Below are 21,642 nucleotides of genomic sequence, written 5' to 3'. Positions count from 1 at the left end.
TAAAAATGATGAAAAAATATGAGTGATCAACTTTTCCATATCTGTTTACTGAGAAATTATTTTAAACAATTCCAAATGCGGCCGAGGACAAGCTGGAGAGATTATATATATCTCAGTTGATCTGGGAGTGCCAGGGTATTCTCCAGGGGGACCGCTGCTGAAGTTCAGGAGCTTTCACCTGATCAACTGAGGCTTTTGCCACTGTGACCCTTACCATGAAAAGCAGATGAAAAATATGAGATTATTTTACACCGCATATAGTAATCAGTGTTGCTCCTTCATGGATCCAGCATCCCGAGTTTCAAGTTCATACATGAGTGCTGTCTGTATTGAGTTTTTATGTTCTCTCAGTTTCTATGATTTTTGCTTGAACACTTCAGTGTTCACATTCCAAAGACATAGAGGTGAAGTTGATTTGGAAGATCCACAAATAACCTTTGTGTACACAACTGTGGATAAATGCAAGAGCAGGCGCTGAGGGGACTAGTGCCCAGTCCAGGGTTGGTTTCACCCAGATAGGTTCTCAACCCCAAACCCTGATTTGGATTAGGATTACAAGGCTTACAATAAAATAATAAATAAATAAATAAAATTGAGATGCTGATCTTCTCCCCTACACTGATATCTCAGTTTGTATCATGAAAGACGGTTACGCAATAAATTATAATTTGTACAATAATGTTAATGTTATAATGTTAATGACTAAGGAAGGGTCATGGGGAAGATGGTACCTATCCCAGCAATCATCAGGAGTAAGGCAGGAACAGCACCTTGGCAGGGCACCAGCACATCACAGGGTGAACACACACACACACACACACACACACACACACACACACACACGGGCTAATTTAGTAACACCAATCCACTTAACCTGCATGTCTTCAGACTGTGGAAGGACACCAGAGCACCAAGATGGAGAGAACATACAAACACTACATAAGGAGCACCTGGGACATGATCCCCTGTCTCATTACTGCCAGGTAGCGGCACTACCAGAGTGCCAGTGTGCTGCCCTGCTTACACACATGTTCATGCAAATGTTCTTTCCCATAATGAATTTGGATATATTAGCGGAAAAACTTGGCAAATGAACAGTTTACGGTTTTTCTTTTTTTGTGATGACAGCTATGAGTTAATACTGTAACTTACAGGAGTGCATCATACAGCTTATTATTAATATCACATTCAGCTGTGAACCAATACCATGTTTGCTGGTGATCACAACCCAATGAAGACAAGGGGGAATACCATCTGCAAACAGCAGGGATACTACCCTTCCACTGCCAAATTGGACACTCTCGAATCTGCAGCTGTGTCAATGAAAATCATGAACAAACAGAAGATGCACCATTAGGGTGTCCACGGCCTGCACTGACTGGATATGAATTAATGGCCAGTATGGGAAAACCACTCTGTGTTTGCAAATACAAGGACCAAGCGGCATGCAGCATCAGCCCTGTAGCCCATTATTCTTGAAGTACATAGTCATCAACAAAGGATATGTGTACAGTATTGACAAATTCTTATGATACCTCAAATATCTGCAAGGACAAAGAATGAGTGCACTATTCCATGGCCAAGATGGTACGTACATTGCTTCTACTGTATCGAAGCTTCAAGTATCAGATGGTAATGCTTTCAGAATTTTCAATCAGATTTTATCTACCCCTATGGCTGCGTTCCTCTTCAATCACCACAACAACCTCAGCAAGATATTTGGGCCCAATTGCAACTCATGCTTCTGGCACCGTTTCCTGCAAGAAGGGTGTATCTAACCAAGTCTAAGTACTCCTTTAAACTCTTAACAATATCCAACTGATGTCAGCGTTTCCCCACCCTGACTGAGAACTGGCTAGACTACATCACTCGTACTTTGAGTCATCCAGTAGTTTACCAGAAATTCGTCAAGGTTGTCTGAAAGTCATTATCTGCCATATCTCAGGCCACTTTTTCTCTTGGCAACCTTATCAAGAGCACACATCTCCAAACAGTGTAGCCCTAAGGATCTCTGAGGCTCAAATCTGGGGAGTGTGGTGTGGAGTCTATAATGTCAGCATCAGGCACAGGCCAATATCTAACTCTGGATGGGATGCCACTCTATGACAGATCACCTTTCTAGGATTCTAATAACAATAAATCAAATATCACCATGAAAAATGGAGCTAATTACAGTGCTGTCTGCTTGGCAGAGCTTCCACATTTAGCAGACACAGTCAGAAAAGGCAGTGCTCCTCATCTTCTACTCACAGGTGCACAGAAATGCTCCACTGGCAGAAAGAAATGTGATTTGAAAAATGGATAGAAATTTTGTTGTCCGGAATGCACAGAAAGACTGACACAAGATAATGAACACAAGGAAGAGAGCAAAAAGTGTCCATCCATAAACATTATAAACCCGCTTAATATAAGTTTAAGGTACCAAGCTGTTCGATCGTATAGTTCAGTGATGCAGGAGGTCCAAACCCATCCTGACCAGCCCTGGATGGTGTAGCAATCTATCCCAAATACCCACTCACGTACACTCCCAATCACGCAGGATAGTTTAAGGCCGCCGGTTTAACTTAACAAGCAAGCCTTTGGGATAAGGTAGGAAAACAATCGTATCTGTAGAAAAACCCACAACAACAGTAAAAAAGGCATCCAAACCTAGCGAGGCACCAGCAGCAATCGACTGTTCTACCGTGAAACACAGTGCAAATTTTTTTAAACATTATCAGAAAAAATGTAAAATTAATAAAAATGATAACTAAAAACGTGAGTTCTTTACAAAAAGCAAATGAAGCAAAATACATTTGTGGGAATCATGGAAATTTCATAAGTGCAGTTTGCAAGCTGGCTTGCATACGTTTAAGGAGTCCAAATTAAGCCTCGGTATAAAGAAAGAGGGCCCTGGGATGTGCCTCCTATCCACGATTAGAGGAGCGTTGTGAGAGTCTGCCTCAGTAACAGCTCCAAACTTTCATTTCCTGTACTCCTGGTTTGGTATTTGACATTGCCTTTTAATGAGCGAATGGGTTGCAATATTTCACTCTACCTTGTTTAAAACACGAGGTGTAACTGAAGTCTTCTGACACTCCCTGTTCTTACAGTCTGCTGAATGATGTCCTTTCAACTGCTGCTGCTGCCAAAATGTTGATCTGCTGAGAAAAGAGATTACTTTAGCCATGGAAAATATGCCAGCAGCAGACTAGGACAGGCCCAGCTTTGCATTTTAATTAGAGAAAATCCAGGGCTTTCAAATTTGCCTCTCGGTCTGAAGCAGCCACGATCAAACAAACACGCTCTCAAGTACAGAGTACAATAACAGTGCATTACTCAACACATGGGACATAACTCTGTTTTAGTAAGTTACATCTTTCCGTTATAAAAGATATTTAGCATAACACACTGTTCTCTAGGGGGCCACTAAATTCTGTAAAGTGAAGCTTCAGGGTGCTTTCAAAACTAAACTAAGAAGCAGACTGGGAAACATCATAGTGACAGTTAGTCCAGGTAATCTGCCTTTGAGGTTGAATGACTAGTGGATATGAATAAACTAAAGAAATACTAAACAAAATCAGACGGACCAGTCTGGAACATCATGTAATGAATGCCACCAGATTTATTAGGTCTTAAAATCAACAACACAATAACCTAACATAGCATTCTCAGGCTTACGTCTTTTAATTCAGAAGTGCGTGGGGCTGCGGCCTATCCTGGCCACTTTGGGCGCAAAGTAAAAGACAATAGCAGAAGAACTGGCATTCCACCACAGGGCCTACTCGATCAAGTGGCACCAGTTTATAACCCAAAAGACATACTATGCACATTCTGATGGTAATGTAGGAGGAAAACTGAAGTACCCGATCCAAAAGACATGCAAATACAAAACAGATAACTGCTAAATGGAGGATTTATATCCCGAATGCTGGATTTGTAAGGCTAACTGCTGTCATCCTTTCAGGACAATATATTGTAATTAATCAAAGAGCTGTCATGACACTTTTCAATACCCAGTGGTGACTGTCATTCCACTTTATTGCAGGCCAAGTAAGAATTCTAATACTGTTGACAAATAAAATTGTAACTGTAATTGTATTAATACATACTAATGAACAAGGGACTGAGAATTAAACATTCTGTCATATGCAGTAAATCATTTAAGATGAATACAAGCCAATGTACCTGGAGGTCAAGATCAATACATATGGAAGGATACATATATCAAAAGTTAACATTAATATAGCGTATTGTATTGGGCACTTGTGAAAGATTAAGGTTCAATGAGCCATGTTGGGGTACAACTACAAAAACAATCTTCTTATAAAATACACTACCGTGGCTGTCCGTTTGTTTGTCCAGGTTTTTAAATCACCTGTAGCTCGCAAACTGTTTGACCTATTGACCTGAAATTTGGTACACATATACTACGTGACGTCTACTGTCCGCTTTCAGGGCGATGATTTTTATTTCTCTTTTTATTTTTATTTTATTGTAGAATCAACTCTTGGCAGCACGCTGCAGGGCGGCCGTGCAGGCGCCATTCTCATTCCCTACCACCTTCGCCGTCACTTCTCCTGCCTCTTCATATCTTAAATCATTCTTGAGGCAGATTGAAGACTTAAGTGCCAGCTTAAGTGAAAAATTAAGAAAAACGTACTAAGTAATTGTAACACAAAAACTGTCTTAATCAGTTTTAATGGGAAAAGATGCTGACGGAAGAAGAGAAGAAGCGGGCCACTAGGGTGGAGAAAAGAACAGCTGCTCAGGAAGCAACAAGCGCATCAACCTCTGAGCAAACGAATGATAAACGTACAGAGAAAGAGAATGAAAACTAGGAATGCTCAAGTCAAGTGTATGCACTGCACGTTATCGTGCAGTACGCCTTTACTGTTAAAATATATTTCTATAGCACATCTTCATACAAAGGATGTACGATAGCTCAAAGTGCCATATAACATGTCAAAGAAATAGTCATATGCAAAGAAAAACAAATTAAATTTAGATAAGAATAATAATGAATAAATTCTATACAAAAAATCTGCATTACTAATCCACAGTTTTAATTTATGCACGGAGGCACCGACACGCATGCGCAGTGCGCCGCGGCGCCCCAGAGTCAAACCCAGCGGCTTCCCAGAAGTCAGTAGGTGGCGCCCAAACACCGCCCAAACACCACAACCCACAGTCAAATGCAGCGGCCTCCCAGAGTCAGTAGGTGGCGCCCAAACACCGCCCAAACACCACAACCCACAGTCAAATGCAGCGGCCTCCCAGAGTCAGTAGTATGTATGTGCCAGCAGTCTGTGTGGCATGTTTGGGATACAAACAATAAACGGAGACACCTAACACGTGCTTCACAAACACCACAATCGAAGAAGTCACGGCTCCAAAACGAGGTGCAGCGTGCACGCCAGGTTGTACAGCCGCCCGGACAATGAACAAGCGCGCCCACAACGCGCTTTTGACACAGCACAGGCAAAGGAGGCACGTATCCAAATGGAGGGAGCTCAACGATTAGTAATACAAACACGAGCCCGTATGGCTACGACCTGTAAACGAGCCCGTATGGATACATGTTATTGAATTAAATGGAAACTTTACCATGCCTACGACCTGTGAACTAAACCTGAGGTAAAGCGTGCATGCCAGGTTGTACAGCCGCCTGGACGCACCTGCCCACACCACCGCATATCCCTCCATGATATTTCATCACGCAGAAACTGATTGCCATTCTTGGATTTCCGATTCGCTGGCGAATCGCGGGCTTACTTGTCTATATTACTAAACCACAGTTTAATTTATGCACGGCCGCACCGAAATGCATGCGCACTGCGCTCAAATGCAGCGGCTTCCCACAGTCAGTAGATGGCGCCCACTTCAGACACACCAGAAGCAAACACGTCACGGCTCCACAATGAAAGAGCTGAACTAACGGAAATACAAAGGGAGCCCGTATGGATAGACACAATGAACAAACACAACAACAATGAACGAAGGCGCCCACACAAAGAATCCGCTACAGTACAAATGCGCCGCGGCGCCCCAGAGTCAAACGCAGTGGCTTCCCAGAGTCAGTAGGTCGCGCCCACTTCACGACCTGTGAACTAAACATGAGGTAAAGCGTGCACGCCAGGTTCTACAGCCGCCCGGACGCGACCGCCCACACCTAAACTTGCTGTGCTCCACTCTGCCAGCAGTTGGTGTCAGCAAAGGCAACGGAATCACATCTCCACAAAACGAAACCGCCTTAGTACAGATATGCTTATTTAATTAAATGACATTTCCCCAGACGCACCCACCCTCCATGATATGTCATCCATCCAAATATCGGACGGAACAGAAACTGATTGCCATTCTTGGATTTACGATTCTCTAGAGAATCGCGGGCTTACTTGTAACTAAATAATGAACACTTACATAAGAAAGATATACAGGAGTGGTTATGGGTATGCAAGGCCAGAAATTTGAGCGCTTTCAAGAAGTGCACTGTGCCATTGTGGCATTCTTGTCAGTTAATAAAGTTTAAAAAGCTAACCTGCATGTCTTTTTCCATACAAACAAATGTAAACCTTATAATTAAGAGGAGCCCATAAATACTGAGTTTTTTTTTTTTATTTTCTAAATGAAAGTCCGAAGATAAAGGGGCTATGAGTGTTGCATCAGTGACTTATGATCAGTACAGTAAGATGTTTTTTAGGACCTGGGATCAATTCAGCTTGATACATCTGGGGCTCAGGATCAGCGCTGTGGAGTAAATAGCTCAGGATAAGATTGAAGCTGTATAATCCATCTGGAATTCATGATAAGTATGGTAGGACACATCAGCCTAAGATCAATTTATCAGGGGCTAAGGTCAATCATTGTTAATAAATAAAGCAATTGTGAGTTGTACAATAAGCTATAATCAGAGCCAAGGCTGAGAGAGCATGATGTGTCAGGGTTTAATGAACAAAAGTTTGGAATCAATACATCAGAGGTTAAAATGAAAACAGGTTAATTCATCATGAACTCATGCAAAGTGGGACATTTACTTACCTGTACAGGGGCTAAGAATGATATACTGTATGTCATACTAGGTAAAGGATTATGAATCTAATCATCATGGGCTCATGATTAGCACATGGGATTTATCAGGTGGCAATTCAAAAGATCAATACATACCGATACAACATGGATTCCTGATGAACCAGTGGGGCAGACACATCATAGACTCAGGGTGACAAAGCCAAATACATTGGCAGCACCTGCCAAAACATTATGGACTCATGATCAGTAATGCTAATATTTCAGAAGATAAAATCACATATTAGTAAATCAGACATTTGTGATCACTACATTGTGATACATAAAGGATCAACACTGGCACATTATAATTCATCAGGCGCTTAGAATCGGTACAAATTAGTAACATCAGATATCTAACATCCCCCGTGACCCTGTAGTTAGGATATAGCGGGTTGGATAATGGATGGATGGATGGAGATATTTAACAGCCTATGATTGAACAATCACAAATAAGATTATGGAGAATCAATTATGGAGAATCCACTACATCCATTAAACAGTGTCATCTCCAGACAGAGGAGCAGTTTCAGTGACAGACTGCTGTCACTGTCCTGCTCCACTGACAGACTGAGAAGATCATTCCTCCCCCAAACTATGCGACTCTTCAATTCCACCAGAGGGGGTAAACGTTGAACATTATTCAAGTTATTGTCTGTTTTTTATCTGCATTTTTTTATTACTCTTTAATTTAATATTTTTGCTGCTGGAATATGTGAATTTCCCCCTGGGATTAATAAAGTATCTATCTATCTATCTATCTATCTATCTATCTATCTAAGACTGTAGCAAAATCCATTGTGATGTGTGAGTCGCTGTCTTGCACCCCAAAACACAAGCTGAGTCTCAATACTTTAGCAAAACCAGCTTTATTCAGCTTGAAATAGGAACAGCACGGTTATTTATTGTAGCGGGATCCGCCACTCTCCTATACACAGATTCAGCAATCAGGCAGGTCCGTGGCCAGGTTAGTGGCCAAGTAATACTGTGCCCTGCATTTATAAGGTTCTTTGCATCACCCATCAACGAGAGGCGCTTACAGCACGACCGCGATCGTTTTGGAGTTGCTTTGGCGGCTCGCCGCTACAGTGCTGTGAGCCTGCGGTTCCCCCAGCAAAGGATAAACAGTCTACCACAGACACGGTCATCACGCTTCGGGACGCTCTTCAGCATGTCATCCCATTGGGGGGAGTCCGAAAAGAGTTTAGAAACCTCACAACATCCAGAACTAACAATAATACAGTTTGCTGTTTAAGAGCCTCAGATGGATCAACACAGGAACACAAGTCAAAAACCGTGATAGTTTCATGGCTTGGATTACACTAACAATCAGTAGATAAGAGCAATATTAAAGTGAGAACGTTCAAACCATTCTAATTTACAACAGGCTGAAGATTACTGAGGCTAGAACTGATGCAGAATAATAGATTCAAAGTACCAGATTAATACAGTGGGTTATTAAAATGTGAAAATCCATGTCTCTGTATACTACAACTGCGGTGGATTGGCACCCTGCCTGGGATTGGTTCCTGCCTTGTGCCCTGTGTTGGCTGGGATTGGCTCCAGCAGACCCCCGTGACATTGTATTCGGATTCAGCGGGTTGGAAAATGGATGGATGGATGGATGTATACTATAAGAAACAGTGCAAGGCACACTATGATGCTAAGACTCATAAACTCAGGTACCTCAGTATGATTCATCCATCCATATCTCAGGGAGCATTATAAATTAGTCATTAACTGACTCAGTATTGGAGACAGTCATTTACAGAACACACACACACTTACACTCATTCATTATTTGATCAGTTTAGAGTTACTTATTAACCAAAACTGCATGGGTTTAGGGAATGTCAGAGAAAATCCAAATTCTTTCAGGGATCGTTCAAACTCTAGAAACACATTGGATTGGCTAAGAATCAAACCTGGGTCCCTGGTGTTGTGAGGCCACTGTGCCACCATGATGCCCTAGTCTGGCATGGTGTTGAAAGCATTGATTTTGAAATGGAAGTAAATCATTGAAACTGGCTTGAAAAGAGCGCATTCCTGACATTTTTCTCTTACGACTGCTTTTCAAGCTTGGAGAAGATAAAAACCAGACAGTGGAGAAGAAGATGGTATCCACTACGGAGAAGGATTAGCCTTGTCTTCTTTATCTAAACTGATAGCATTCTGCAGAAGGATCTTTTCCCTATTTTCTTTGGTTAAAATGTTGATTGTGGTGCAGTCAGCTGACACTGAGGGTTTATCCGTACAATTACTTGCAAATATGGAGGCGTTTGGAATGTGTGGTGATCTTTGAATTTCCTGCAGGGAATTTAAGACAGTTTATGACACATACAACAATGGAAACACTTCATATTGACAGAGCCATTAAGAATGCATTTAGTCACCAAAGCAGAAGTCCGTCTCTTATGTCATATGGTATGAAATTAGTAAATGTTTCTGCACTGGGTTTATGAAGAACATACTGCCAACATTTAGTACAGTATTTAGAAAAGAGTTTGTGTGAGATTAACCAAAGAGAAAATCAGATTAGCTGAACATTTTGTGCTTTATATGACAGCTGTGTGTGTATGTATGTATACAATACAATACAATACAGTTTATTTTTGTATAGCCCAAAATCACACAGGAAGTGCCGCAATGCACTAGTCTTTTAAAAATGTCTCTTTATCTGTATGAAACATTTGCTTCAAGAAAAAAGAACAATCTTATTCAGTAAAAGAATTATCATGGCTGAACCTTATGTGCACAGGTACCCCAAGCATTCAACCGCTGCCTGATCTGACCCATTTAGCGGAGAATCACTCCTGGAACGTTAATCACAAGCTGGTCTTGTGACTCGTATTCAAGGTCCATAATTGAAAAGACGACGGGATTACTTAATTCTTTAATAAGAGGGTCGGTCAGCATGTAAGACATGCATGCTTTCTTCACTTAGGAGTGACTTTGCTTTTTGCCTTTGAACAGTTGAATTTTTCTTTTATTGTCTAAGGTCTAACAAATAAATGAGATCATTTCTAAAGTTGTCAGCAAGTTGGTAAGAGTTTACATTGAAGTCTGTTTTCTGTTATTTAATAAAAATGGAGAAATGACTTCCAAAAGATTGCACAGTTTATTCATTTTATATAACATAACATTCTGAAGCCTACTTATTATTACATTTTACAGTGGTACAGTTGTAAGGATAGGTGCATCATATTTGGTAGGTCCAGTGTTTAGCAGGAGCAAACACCACAAGGGGTTCCCATTGTGTTTTTGAGTTTTAAATAGTGTCGTCCCCTAGTGGTTAAGTAATTAAATTCCCAAAGCTTGGCAATTCATAGCTATATGCAAATTCCTAGTGGGACTGTAAGTGTGCAGACTGATGTGCTAGTGTAGAGTAGCTGTAAAATAATAATGTGCTGATGTAAAGGTGCTAAATAAAATAGTGTGTAATGTGCTAATGTAAAGGTGCTAAATAAAATAGTGTAAGTTATCCAAATACATTGTCTCAAAGTGGAATTGGTAAACTTTTGAGGAGTCAGGGGTCAATCCCTTAAACCAGGGGTGTCGAACTCCGGGCCTGGAGGGCCGCAGTGGCTACAGGTTTTCATTCTAACCCTTTTCCTAATCACTGACCAGTTTTCACTGCTAATTAACTTCTTTTCCCTTCATTTCAATAGCCCTGTTTTTAAGGAGTCAGTCCTCTGAATTGATTCCTTTCTTCATTAAATGGCAGCCAAACAGAAATGAGACGTGAAACGAGCCAACAGATGACCAGCTAAACTGGGATTTAAAACTCCGACCAATTTCACTCCAAACAGTCTCTTAATGAGAAGCTGATTCTTGCTGTTAATTAAGCCCGTTATTTAATTCAATGGCTTGTTGCTGCTCTCATTCTGCCACAGCAGACATTTCCAAATCTGTTGATTTTTCTGTTTTTTCTAAGAACATTTTCAAAATGTTTTGGTGACCTGAGAGATCAACCTTACTGAGACCTTCACCTTTATTTATTTTCAGGTGAGCTGGTCATATGGTGGCTTGTTTCATGTCTCATTATTGTTTGGCTGCTAATTAAGGAAAAAGAGACAATTAAGGGGCCTGAGTTGAGTTCATTAAAACTAAAGCAAAAGAAGTTAATTAGCAGTAAAAACGGCTCACTAATGAAGAAGATGGTTAGAATGAAAACATGCAGCCACTGGGGCCCTCAAGGACTGGAGTTCGACACCCGTGCCTTAAACTATGAAATATTTTTGTACTTTACCTTCATTTGAGTGATTGTTATACTCCACATAAAGCAGGGGTGGGCAAGTTGTTCCTGGGGGGCCGCAGTGGCTGCAGGTTTTTGTTCCAACCCAATTACTTAATAAGAAGCACTTATTGCTCAAGTAACACTTCCGCTTCATTTTAGTTGTCTTGCTCGTTAAGATTTTGAACCCTTATTGTTTATTTTAGTCTTAAACAGCTTTATTCTCATTTTTGAATTGCTCCTTATTAGCAATAAGATGCAAATGACAAAAACAACATTTATTTATATAGCACATTTTCATACAAACAATGTATGTAAAAAGAAGCATTTCTCCATTTAGCTTTTTTCCGTTTACACCTGTGTGTATTTATCATGCACTATTTGGTTTAATTAAATACTTGGGAGGAAAGTGAAGAGAAAAAGTGAAGGACTGAGAATTACTCTTCCGTATTAAACTTCAAATTATTTGGATAATATCCTGGAGAGGAAAAAAAAATCTAGGATATGAGAATAACCTGACATGGCCAAGTTAAAGCACTAACAAGCCATGAAATGAAATTATTGGCGAGGATTGTTTTCTAATTAAGCAACTGGGATTTTAACAAAAACCTGCAGCCACTGCAGCCCTCCAGGAATGACTGTGCTCACTCCAGGCATATAACATTGATGCATCATTTGGGTGATATGACAAACTTCACAGAACCCACACATACATTTACACTCATTCAGTAATTGATCAGATTGTAATCACAAATTAAACCAAACTGCATGGTTTCAGGGAATGTCAAAGAAAAGACAAATACGTTCAGAAAACCCATGGAAACATGCAGAGAACACTCAAACTTCAGAAACACATTGGATAGGCTAGGAATCAAATCCGGGTCCTTAGTGTGGTGAGAAAACCATACGAGCCACTGTGCCACCATGATGCCCTAGTTTGGCATTACGTTAAATGCATTGATTTTGAGTTGGAAGAAAATAACTGAGATTAGCTGGAAAAGAGCACATTACACACATTTTTAGCTATAAAACACTAACTATGTAAAAATGTTGCATACGAGAGTGCAAATCCTTCACATATCCAAATACATTCTTCAGAGTGGAATTGCTAAATTTTCCAGGAGTAAGGGGTCAAAGGCGTCAATCCCTTAAACTCTGAAATATTTTTTACTTTACATTCATTCTAGTGATGATTATACTCCCATATAATATTGTGGTATCATTTGGATGATACAGAAAGTTTCCTTGTACTCCTGTGTTGTGGGTGTGGAATAATTCAAAAGAGTCAAGAAAGGGTCAAGTCAGTGTGCACATGAAAACTAAAAACTTCTAAAAGTTAATTAAATGAGGAATGAAAAGAATGTTAGGAACAACTATGTTGACAACTGAGTAATTATCTGCGTTACTAGTTTAATATCGAGCTGTCAAATGTACATTATATATGTTCCCCTATGACACAAACAACAATTAAGTGTTTGTATAATGTGTGAAGTTCATGTCTGCATTTTGTCATTTATTACTAAAACATGAAAAACGTTTGTTTTAACAGTGTGTTTACATAGATTGTTGTAGTCACAGAACACACATGAAATTATTTACTCTACACAATTCTAGGTAGCTCACTCCCAGATAATCAAGGCTTTAACTGGGAGAACGTCTTGTCCGTTCTGTGGCGGTGCCCCCCACCGTAGCAGGCTGCTTGCTGCTTATCGACACATTTACAAGACAAAAGACGCTGACGGAGAGGTGCGAAGGGATTTAAGGTGGGCCGGATTTACGAGTTTTTTCGTAGGCTATGGTAATTCTAGTGTTAAAAAGTAATAGGCTGGTATCAGAGATGAAGGTGTGTTAAAATTAATTTTTAAAGTGGCTAAATGGCATTCCCAACTGTTTCCACCATCTTGAAAAACTTAATGTGTAAGAAAACCCATCCCAAATATGGCAGATTGTTAAATCACCACATGAACAATGACTGACCACGAGATTCAAGCCCAGAATGCTGTAACAGTCCAGTGGCCCAATCCACTGTGCTACCATAAGATGAAAATGACTTCTGATTGTTTTCCTATTCCGTCACTGTTTCATATAATACCTCGTTTTGGCTCTCCGCCCACTGTAAAAACCTCACACTGTTCCATTCAAACTAGTGCGGTGCTGAGGTGCCACCCATTGCACAGCTCCGTTCGGGTCCTAATTAGGTGGTTATTTGTTTGGTGGATACGGTAATGTGCTGCATCAGTGCATGCGCCCAACCTCTCTCTCTCTCTCTCGAGGAGACCTCGTGCCAGCAAAGCAGCGGGTCCAGATGGAGTATCGCCATGACTGCTGAAGGTCTGTGCATCGGAGCTGGGGGGGTCCTCTACAGCGCATCTTCAACCTGAGCCTGGAACAGGGGAGAGGGGCTTTTAAAGGCGGTGATCAGCATGAGCTCAAGTGCGTGCAGAAGGAACTCTGAGTCCTGCTCAGGGCGGCAAAGGAGCAGTACAGGAGAAAGCTGGAGCAGAAGCTGCAGAATAACAGCATGAAGGAAGTGTGGGATGGGATGAAGATCATCACTAGCTGCAGCTCGAAGCGGGGTACCACCATCGAGAGAGACGTGAAGAGAGCAAACCAAATGAACAACTTCTTTAACAGGTTTGACCACCCTAACCCACTCTCACTCTCACCTTGGAGTATTGCACCCTCTACACATCCTTCTGCTGATACCAGCATAGGAGAGACATCCCCACCCATAATTACAACAGTGCAAGTGAACAGAGAGCTGAGGAGACTTCATTCCAGCAAAGCAGCGGGTCCAGATGGAGTATCGCCATAACTGCTGAAGGTCTGTGCATCAGAGCTGGGGAGTCCTCTACAGCGCATCTTCAACCTGAGCCTGGAACAGGGAAGAGTCCAGAGGCTTTGGAAAACATCTTGCATCACCCCAGTCCCAAAGGTATCACGTCCTAGTGAGCTGAATGACTTCCGGCCTGTTGCTCTGACATCATATGTGATGAAGACCATGGAGAGGCTGCTGCTTCACCACCTGAGGCCACAGGTTCAACACACCCTCGACCCTCTGCAGTTTGCATATCAGGAGAAGGTGGGAGCAGAGGATGCCATCATCTATATGCTACATCGATCCCTCTCTCACTTGGACAGAGGCAGTGGTGCTGTAAGAATTATGTTTCTAGACTTCTCTAGTGCCTTGAACACAATCCAACCTCTGCTCCTTAGGGACAAGCTGACAAGAGATGGGAGTAGATTCATACCTGGTGGCATGGATCGTGGACTATCTTAAAGACAGACCTCAGTATGTGCGTCTTGGGAACTGCGCGTCTGACATTGTGGTCAGCAACACAGGAGCGCCACAAGGGACTGTACTTTCTCCGATCCTGTTCAGCCTATATACATCGGACTTCCAACACAACTCGGAGTCCTGCCACGTGCAAAAGTTCACTGATGACACTGCTATCGTGGGCTGCATCAGGAGTGGGCAGGAGGAGGAGTATAGGGACCTAATCAATGACTTTGTTAAATGGTGCGACTCAAACCACCTACACCTGAACACCAGCAAAACCAAGGAGCTGGTGGTGGATTTTAGGTGGCCCAGACCCCTCATGGACCCCGTGATCATCAGAGGTGACTGTGTGCAGATGGTGCAGACCTATAAATATCTGGGAGTGCAGCTGGATGATAAATTAGACTGGACTGCCAATACTGATGCGCTGTGCAAGAAAGGACAGAGCCGGTTATACTTCCTTAGAAGGCTGGCGTCCTTCAACATCTGCAATAAGTTGCTGCAGATGTTCTATCAGACGGTTGTGGCGAGCGCCCTCTTCTACGCAGTGGTGTGCTGGGGAGGCAGCATTAAGAAGAAAGACGCCTCACGCCTGGACAAACTGGTGAGGAAGGCAGGCTCTATTGTTGGCATGGAGCTGGACAGTTTAACATCTGTGGCAGAGAGACGGGTGCTGAGCAGGCTCCTATCAATTATTGAAAATCCACTGGATCATCTCCAGACAGAAGAGCAGCTTCAGCGACAGACTGCTGTCACCGTCCTGCTCCACTGACAGACTGAGGAGATCGTTCCTCCCCCAAACTATGCGACTTTTTAATTCCACCCAGGGGGGTAAACGTTAACATTATATAAAGTTATTGTCTGTTTTTACCTGCATTATTATCAATCTTTAATTTAATATTGTTTTTTGTATCAGTAAGGTGCTGCTGGAGTATGTGAATTTCCCCTTGGGATTAATAAAGTATCTATCTATCTATCTATCTATCTATCTATCTATCTATCTATCTATCCATCCATCCATTTTCCAACCCGCTGAATCCGAACACAGGGTCATGGGGGTCTGCTGGAGCCAATCCCAGCCAACACAGGGCACAAGGCAGGGAACCAATTCTGGGCAGGGTGCCAACCCACCGCAGATCGATCTATCTATCTATCTATCTCTTGTTCTATTTTATTGAGAATGATTGCTATGTACTTTACAAAATAATTAGTGCAAGGGTAGTACATTTATTTTTGTCATTATGGCTTATTTTGCAAGTTATGCTATGAAGTCAAAGGACAGCAATAAGGATTCAGCATAAGGTAGGGTTTACCATTAACCTCAGGATTTAATTATGATTTTGTGGTGTTAATGCAAATATTTGCATTTGTTTTTTGGCTAATTTAGAGTTCCATGGTGTACTTGTGTAATGATTTGATTCTCTGAAAGTACCTGCCTGTTGAGCTTAGATGAAAGAACCATTGAATGCTGCAATGTGAATATCGTTCGGTTTACCGTTATACTCCTTTGTACTGTCTTTTGTAGTTTGGATCCATATAAACTTCTTACTGCCTCATTTATTAGTGTTGTTGTTATGTTGTGTAACGTGTGTGTTAGCTGTCCAGCTTATAATGACATTTTTTGTGTTAAATCTGTCAGGTACCTTCCTAGGGGATACCTACCAGTGGTGCATTTATGTTATCGTGTGACTTTAATTCTTGGTAAGCAGCATTATAAATTTTTGTATGTTCAATTGACTTTTGCCTTTTTTTAGCTCTGTATCTGTTTTGAAATTCTACCCTGTGCCACCTGAACCTTTAAACCAAAAACAACACACATTTTTACAAGGAAAGGTATGCTTGTTGGTGACAACAATGGCACTTAAATTTTAGTAAACTTCAAAATGAAACATAAAAAAAATGTTCATATCTGATAAATACAGTTGAGGCAAAAAAATGATATCCACCTATACTAAATGCCACCAAATACTGACAAAATGCATGCTATGTAAACTTATTACTTACTGAAAATCTGATATAGTAAATAAAGCCTGAATAAAATCTGTTACTTATTACTTTGGTGAAAAAAATCTATCTCTTAGTTATTATTTTGGGATGGCACGGAGCAGCGTAGAACTGCTGCCTCCCAGTGAGTGCATGTTCTCCTCGTGTCACCATAGTTTTCCTCCTGGTGCTCCAGTTTCCTCCCACAATCCAACGACATGCACATTGGGTGAATTGGTGATGCTAAAATTAGTCCCTGTCAGGATTTGTTCCTGCCTTGTGCCCTATGCAGGGTGGGATAGGCTCCAGCACCATCTCCCCTGCAACCCTGGTCTGGATTGAGTTAGAAAATGACTTGACCTATCATTATTTTGAAATCACTAGTTATAGAAATAAAGCAGATATCTTAATTGACTTAACACAGAGAAGGAATGGTAATGTGACATGTGAGGAGTTGTGAAACACTGAGTTTCAAAGCCTTTAGCCAAGTGATAAGTAATCTTTTGCCCACAACTTACTTTTATAATGTTTACATGATAAAGAAACCCAGTCTTGTGTATTAGCTCTTTCTTTGGCTGTTAAATGGCAGCGTTTCTTCACATGAAAGCAGCCAGCACCTGCTTTTTCAAACGGACTGCTCACTTAACCACAATTTAACAGAATAATCGAGCAGGGGGGAATGGAATTCAGTTAATGTCGTTATGGTATTGTTCCAAATTATTTATATAACAGCCTCTCTGCGCGCTTCCCCCTGGTATAAGCACATTTTGATGTGGGGCCCTACAAAATGCTTCACTTCAACTACACATCCAACGTTCTCCACATCACAAGACCTGCTGCACACCATGTTGACCTGCACTAACGTTAAGCAGTTCAACCTCCGCTCTGGTGCGCAACGTCTGAAATGATACGATGATATAATCATCAAAGACGAGTCAAAAATTAAGTCAGTAATCCTCGTTATCCTGACCAGCGGACAAGTTCAAACTTAATACCACGCAACACGTCGCCACTCTCCGGCTCAGTGACCTGAAAGTGTGACAAAGACAACCTTGAAACCTCTGGATTCTTCCTGTCTCAAACGACACTTTACAAATAAGTGATGTTAAAAAAACATGCAAACATTAAACGAATTATCCCACATTAGTGATGTGACCAAACAACATGTATTGTCATGGGGCAAACCATAAATAATGTAGGTGTACAGGGTTCATTTTTAAATATCTTTACCTGTCCCATAATTTGGACGCAACTAACTTCTAATTCCCTTACTGTGTGCAGACATCACACTGGGCACATTGTAGGAAGTGCATTCCAGCTCGAGGTACAGCGGCCCGCTACACTTAGTCACCAATCATATAACGTCTATTCGAAATTGACACAAAATCTAACCAATTAGGTATCTCGTGATTGCACAGCTCACGCCTACATCAACGCGCAAGTAGGTTAGCACGCGTTCTTTTAAGTTGTGAAAGAAGCGGTAGTCATACTTAAAACGGCTGAGTATCTTTACGGAGTTAAGACAGAAAACAACCAGATCTGCATCTTCAGCTAAGAAAGAACTTTTTTTTTTTAAATATAGTGCAGCGCTTTTAGCAATATTTCTGTCTGGTATTGATTTTGAATTTGTGCGTAACGCCTTGTCTATAAAATCAAGTCTATCAAAATACAGTAAAAAAAAATTCCGTTTTACAAGAAATATGAAACCCACGAAAATAACCATTATTCTTATTGAAACTACAATCCCGTTACATGAAACCAAGAGCAACCTGAAGAAGTGAAAAAGCGAGAGTTGCAGGTAGTTTGGAGATGGGATCGGGGCCTATGACGGTGAGTTTTCAGAAAACAAACTTCAGCTTGTCATCAGCACCTACACATAACACATTATTCCCAAACTGTATCTTCCTGAACTTATTGACATTCTTTGTAGCCTTATAAAAAAAATGAAATCAACTAATATTCTGCTTTCCCATATCATCTAAAAAAGTATAACTGAATCTTGACATCCAAATCCACTAAACTGATATTTGCAGGTTTTCCATACTGTCATCTTGACTTGACCAATAATACAGTTAGCAAAGTAAGCATTGTTGCCGGTTCTTTTCGTTATCCTCCACCCAATCAAGAATCCCACTCAGTATATTTAATCCTTACCTCTCAATTAGCCACTTTATTATAACAAGAAAGGTTGAAGTCTCATGCGAAAAATATAAAATAGTGAATTACAGTTTCCCTCAGCACCCAAAAAGGGCAGCAATCAGAACCTCTAGGACTAATGATCACCAAAAAGAAGGTCACTTCCAGTGTGCCATGCAACAATCTCCACTCCACAACTACCTCATTAGCCTGTAATGCAGGTTTTCAGCCTATCTTCTTTCTTAGTGACCTGTTTTTACTGCTAATTAACTTTTTACCTCATTTTTAATTAACTTGTTTCAGACCTCCTCCCTGCGTGGAGTTTGCATGTTCTCCCCATATCTGCGTGGGTTTCCTCCTACAGTCCAAAGACATGCAGGTTAGGTGCATTGGCGATCCTAAATTGTCCCTAGTGTGTGTGTGTTTGTGTGTGTGTGCGCGCTCCCTGTGGCGGACTGGTGCCCTGCCCAGGTTTGTTTCCTGCCTTGCGCCCGTTGCTGGCTGGGATTGGCTCCAGCAGATCCCTGTGACCCTGTAGTTAGGATATAGAGGGTTGGATAGTGGATGGATGGATGGCTGTTTCAGACCTCTTAGTTGTTTCTTTTTCTTTAGTTAGCAGCCAAACAGTAACGAGTCACAAAACGAGCCGCCACATGACCAGCTAACCAGAATATCTGAAAATAAAGTAAGGTGAAGGTCTCAGTAAGATTAATCTGCTCAGGTCACCAAAACATTTTAACGGTGTTAGAAAAAACAGAAAATCAACAGTTTTGTAAATGTCTGCTGTGGCAGAATGAGAGCAGCAACAAGCCATGGAATTAAATAATGGCTTTAATTAACAGCAAGAATTGGCTTCTCATTAAGAAACTGCTTGGAGTGAAATTGTTTGGAGATTGAAGCTCCAATTTAGCAGGTCATCTGTTGGCTCATTCCATGTCTCATTTCTGTTTGGCTGCCATTTAATGAAGAAAAGTATCAATTCAGAGGACTGAATCCTTCAAAACAGGGCTATTAAAATGAAGGGGAAAGAAGTTAATCAGAAGTGAAAACTGATTAGGAAAAGGGTTAGAAAGAAAACCTGCAGGCACTGCGAGCCACCAGGACCGGAGTTGGACACCCCTGCTGTAATGGCTTGTACAGTGACCTCCATGCTGGCTTTATTCTGTCAGAAACTGTAATCTTTTTTCTCCAAAACGTATCTGGGATCATCTTCAATGGACTTTGATTTTTAACTTTTATACAGGTTCTGTAGAGTTGCTTTCCTGTAGCTGATTGCAGAGACAAGTCCACCAGGCTACTTATTGGCAGCAAGTTGTTTATTTCATTGTCAGTCTATTCACCCACTGGAGACATTACAAGTGTGGGAAAGGTGGGATCACTGGATGGGTAAGTCTTTGTTTCAAAGAAACACTCCACAAGTTTTAGTTGGGTAGATAGATAGATTGAGGGGTAATATGTAGATATTATTATACGATGCCATATAAATCCTTCTCAAGTACACACCAAAATGACTCAAAAGAAAGAAAACTAAAAAGTAAGGAAACTTCTGACTTGGCAGTTACAATCACAGTGAGGTATTATACAGGCGTATTGCTGTTAGTATAAAGGACTGCCAGTTGCTTTTCTTGACACGCTTCTGCTGAATGATCTGTTGGCTGAAAGTCCTCAGTGTTACTGTGTCAGAGAGAGGATGTGAAGCATTGTTCATAACGGCACTCAGTTTTGTTTTTGTTCTCTCCTTGGCAACTACAGTGGAACCTCAGTTCACGACCATAATTTGTTCCAAAACTCTGGTCGTAAACCGATTTGGTCGTGAACCGAAGCAATTTCCCCAATAGGATTGTATGTAAATACAATTAATCCGTTCCAGACCGTACGAACTGTATGTAAATATATATATTTTTTAATTTTTAAGCACAAATAAAGTTAATTATACCATAGAATGCACAGCGTAATAGTAAACTAAATGTAAAAACATTGAATAACACTGAGAAAACCTTGAACAACAGAGAAAACTAACACTGCAATAGTTCACGCTATAGTGCTAGGAACCGCTAGCTAAAAACACTTTTTTTTTAATGAGTTTTAAGCACAGGGGGAAAAAATGAACATTTGAAAAATCTGTAATTTAATAAACCACCAAGAAAAGTAACATTGCAACAATGCAGGCTACGAACCGATCACTGTAAACAGAACTGAAAACAAAAAACAAGCCTTCTCTACCTTATGCGTCTCTCGCTCTCTCTCTCTTTTGTGAGCCTGGAGCGCCTGTGTGTGTGTCTCTCTAGCGCACTCCTGTGTGTGTGCGCGCCTCTGTCTCACGCTCCTGTGTGTGTGCGCCTCTGTCTCACGCCTGTGTGTGTGCGCGTCTGTTTCTCTCATGCTGCCTCTCTCTCGCGCTGCCTGTGTGTGTGCGCGGCTCTACCTCTCTGGCTGCCTGTACTGTATGTGTGTGCTGCCTCTGTGTGTGTGTGTGTCGCGCGCTCTCACTCTCTCTCTTGCTCGCTGCACAGGAAATGCACAGGGAGAGACTGAATATGTACAAACCGAAAGGGGACCTGGCTTGTTCGTATACCGAGTGTGTGGTCGTGAACCGAGGCAAAAGTTTGGCGAACTTTTTGGTCGCAAACCGATTTGTATGTGTACCGAGACGTTCGTGAACCAAGGTTCCACTGTACTTCCAAAGTGCAGAGTGGTGATACTGATGTTAAGATGCAGACAAGAAACGAACTTCTTCACCTGACTCCTATGCTCTGTCTCATTCCCCTTATTTATACATGGCCTTAGTGCAGAATCATCAGAGAATGTCTGCAAGTGACATGACTTGGTGTTATATTCACAGTCTGAGGAGTATAGGGTGAGGCGAAAAGGAGAGGAGTCTGTTCCTTGTGGTCCTCCAGTGGTGCTTACCTCTGTTATCAGAGACAGGCTACACATTGGGAGTTGCTGGTTTTTAAAGGCT

At 41.4% G+C, this 21,642-nt stretch overlaps 2 protein-coding genes and 1 long non-coding RNA gene across 6 annotated transcripts in view; 2 read left to right on the top strand and 1 right to left on the bottom strand.

The window, feature by feature from the left end:
- Nucleotides 1-21,642, top strand: part of LOC114666113 (spectrin beta chain, non-erythrocytic 1) — a 521,913-nt gene that overhangs the window by 351,281 nt on the left and 148,990 nt on the right. The gene's annotated exons all lie outside the window — the stretch shown is intronic.
- Nucleotides 1-21,642, top strand: part of slc29a1a (solute carrier family 29 member 1a) — a 198,321-nt gene that overhangs the window by 79,063 nt on the left and 97,616 nt on the right. The window lies entirely within an intron of this gene.
- Nucleotides 2,810-21,642, bottom strand: part of LOC127525918 (uncharacterized) — a 53,489-nt gene continuing 34,656 nt past the window's right edge. The window contains exons 2-3 of the long non-coding RNA XR_007933543.1: nt 7,147-7,229; nt 2,810-3,140 (exon numbers count right to left, since the gene is read on the bottom strand). This is a non-coding gene — a long non-coding RNA (uncharacterized LOC127525918). The remainder of the gene's footprint in view (nt 3,141-7,146; nt 7,230-21,642) is intronic.

Source organism: Erpetoichthys calabaricus, chromosome 15 (genome assembly GCF_900747795.2).
Source record: "Erpetoichthys calabaricus chromosome 15, fErpCal1.3, whole genome shotgun sequence".
NCBI lineage: Eukaryota > Metazoa > Chordata > Cladistia > Polypteriformes > Polypteridae > Erpetoichthys > Erpetoichthys calabaricus.
This window is presented reverse-complemented; position numbering and strand designations above follow the sequence as displayed.